The sequence below is a fragment of the Glycine soja genome, chromosome 17 (assembly GCF_004193775.1).
Source record: "Glycine soja cultivar W05 chromosome 17, ASM419377v2, whole genome shotgun sequence".
NCBI lineage: Eukaryota > Viridiplantae > Streptophyta > Magnoliopsida > Fabales > Fabaceae > Glycine > Glycine soja.
In genome coordinates, this window is record NC_041018.1 from 21,486,494 (window position 1) to 21,489,727 (window position 3,234).

The 3,234-nt window shown below is 30.3% G+C and overlaps 1 long non-coding RNA gene across 2 annotated transcripts; it reads right to left on the reverse strand.

Moving 5' to 3' along the window:
* Positions 1-546: 546 nt before the first annotated feature.
* Positions 547-2,883, reverse strand: LOC114393225. Of its 2 annotated transcripts, XR_003662493.1 has the most exons (4): positions 2,615-2,883; positions 2,482-2,527; positions 2,297-2,386; positions 547-599 (listed from the first exon to the last, which is right to left on the reverse strand). It is a non-coding gene; the product is annotated as an uncharacterized LOC114393225 (long non-coding RNA). The 2 variants fall into 2 exon arrangements; XR_003662492.1 differs by lacking the exon at positions 547-599 and having other exon boundaries at positions 2,004-2,386.
* Between the last annotated feature and the right edge of the window lie 351 nt (positions 2,884-3,234).

Genomic DNA, 3,234 nt, shown 5'->3' on the forward strand with positions numbered 1-3,234 from the left:
ATCATTTGCATTCTGCTTTCAAATAGGTTTTAGCAAAAAACTAACTATCAACAAAGGTTATTCAATGTTAAAATGAAACAACAATTGTAAAAAATGTAATGCAAAGTATGTAAACTAATTAAGTAACCTAAAGTTACATAGTTGCCTAACATCCTATGCTTGATTTCTAACTTTTAGATAATATTTTGCCCACTGGATGCGAAGCGCCTTGAATCTCTCTGCTTCCAATGGTCTAACTTCATTAAAATACTGTTTGATCAAATAAAATAAATAAATTAATAATGTAATAACAATTATAAGAAAACCAACTTTGTTTGAAATAAACAATTACCGTCTCCCAATTATTCCTGAAAGATCCTAAGATTATCGTGGACATCCAGTGCATCACATAATAGCCACATTCAGTGATTCCTTTTTGTCTATTACAATAAATACATAATGAAATTTGGATATTAATTAAACGTTAACTACAATTAGTGTACACACACATAAAATATATATAAGTAGAAATTTTATTTAAATCACGTACCTTAACAACAATCCACCTAGCAACAGCCTTGGATTTAGGTTGTAAAGTATCATCAAGTCCTTTCAAAACACTAGTGTTGAATATGAGCAACATTAAAATATTACATTAGTTAAAATAAACCTCTAAAGGAAGTATTACATCAAGTTCAATTTTCGTTTTCGTTATTCATGGAGGAATTTTATGTTTTTCTATTTCATTATGACATTACATTATATATACTAAAATCCATCAAGTTCAGGGCCTAGTAACAAGAGTTTGAATAATTCTGATTAGATTTGAAGCTCCTCCACACAACCCGTTCTTGGGATTCCCTTAAGGACCAAAGTACCCCTGTCAAAATCCACCACCCAAACACGATCTACAACTCTGCTCCCTCGTCAAACGTCATCATTAGCATCTTGGACTCAGGTTATCAAAACTAATCTATTTCCATTTTCAATTAAAAATGTTACTATAATATAATATTAAGACACGTCATTAGAGTCCCAAAAGTAGTAAATGAGAATTATACTTGTGGTGATTGACTAATCAACCTTCTGGTCAAATGTTTCTTTTTAACGCACGTAAGAACATCCAGGTGAAAAACAAAAAACATAACTAACCTTTTTTGTATTAAGAAAATTAAAATTTTTGGAGTGAAATTCAAGAGGAATGAGGGGAAAATCCTTTTCAAAATACATGTTTGTTTCAAGAATTATTCTAAAAAATATAAGACCAAACAAAATTATCTCACATTTGTTATGATGTCATAAAAAAATAAATACTAAATATATTCTATTCTTGGAAAAGATATAAGTTCACATTCTATCAATATTTTTGCAGAAAAATTATTTCCATGAGATATAAATACCTCTTCACAAGTAAAAATCCCATAACCACTATCCCACTACTCTCTCAAAAGTTCCTTCAAGGTATATGCTTAAATTTTTTTCAATCCCATAAATTTCATTTTTTTCCCAATTAATATTTCCACAATTTAATTTACTATCAGTTTCATTCATACATTTTACAACAATTTTTTCATTTTCCCTCAATACTCTTGTTTTAATAGATAAATGTACTGTAATTATAAGTAGTCATGTAACTTTTAATTAATCTTAAATATTTATATATGATTAAAGTTAGAGTTTATACATTTTTAAAATGAGAATTGTTCTTATGAAAGAGAAATTTATTAAAAGTAAGTTATAATCATTTTATATATAATTAAAAATTAAAAATAATACTTGAGAGAGTGGCAATGGATTACTAACACCAAATAAACCAAAATGTACCTAAATATTTAGGTACTATTAACTTTAATTAGCAACCCCAGTTATCATTTCTTAAGAGAATTAATGTAGCTTACACGTTTATATATATCACTGCTTTGTTTGCAGGTTTTTATTTATGATCAATAAAAGACTTTTCGAGTCACCTTTAATTGAAATAATCGATATTGATGAATCTAGTATTAGAAATATATCTATATAAGTCAAAAGGAACAACTAAATTGAAAGGTGCATTCTTCTATTCAGCACTCATAATTATGATCCATTTTATTTTAAAGAAAGCACAACAAAATGACCCCAAATTTTCTAAAAAAATTCAGAGATGCATAAGCTAAACAGATTCCAGATACTCTTCTAATAAAAGCAAGGTTTTAAAAACCGTGATTTCCTGTGAAATCAACAAATGCCATGAAACCGCAACATGACCGCTACCAATATTTAAAACCTTGAAAAAAATTCATCACAAGATACATTCCCAAAAAAAATTATGAAATACCTAAACACCATCACGCATGTTCATAGAAGAAAGCAGCAAAACTGCATCCTGGTTGTAATTTATCTCCAATCGCCAACACTTCTGAGCAACCTACACAACAATCAATAAAATCATAATAGTGAGAGAACAGTAACAACCACAAACAAAAAATTCAAGAAAAATGACTGATTCAATTAAAGGTGTACCTCAACAACACGCCCTATAACAATGTCACCAACCTCAGGTTTATATCTACGAGTTATTACATTATTCCATTAACGAAGATAATAACAGAAAAAAAAAGGCTGAGAAGTTTAGTAGCTAAGAAGGAAGATTTACTTGGAGCGTAACGCGCGAACGTAGACAAGTTTGTTGATGTGCTCTACGACGCCGCAGAGGGTGGCAACGACTTCGCCGTTGAGGTCGGCAGTTTCGTGACCCTTGAGGACGCCGTCTTAGTGGTTGACGTGGATGGAATCGGCGATGATCTCTCTCATTGCTCTCTCTTACTCTTTCTCTCTCTGTAAACACTGAAGAATGGAAGGAGAAACCCTAAACCTCACTGTGCTGCTACCACCGTTTCCAATTCCCTCTTTCAAACTTTCAAAGTTTGGGGCCCTGGACCCAGCTATTAAATGGGCCTTCTCGCATTTCACATGACATTTCTCATTTCAAAAAATAAACAATATTTTTATAATGTAATTAATTTAGGCAATAAATATCAAGCTTATTAAAATATTCATGTTTTTTATTCCTCGGTAACAATTGTTGCTACTAGCTTACTTTTGCTAGTTTCTCTCCTAGGCCTCCAAACATAGTGAAAAATTATTACATAGTACCCTTGAAGTATCCAATAAATAGTAAATAAATAACAAATTTTATTACTTTGTCATCTAATCTAATAATGAATAAATTATCCAATAGACAACTTTTACTGGAGTATAAACTAAACTAAAATA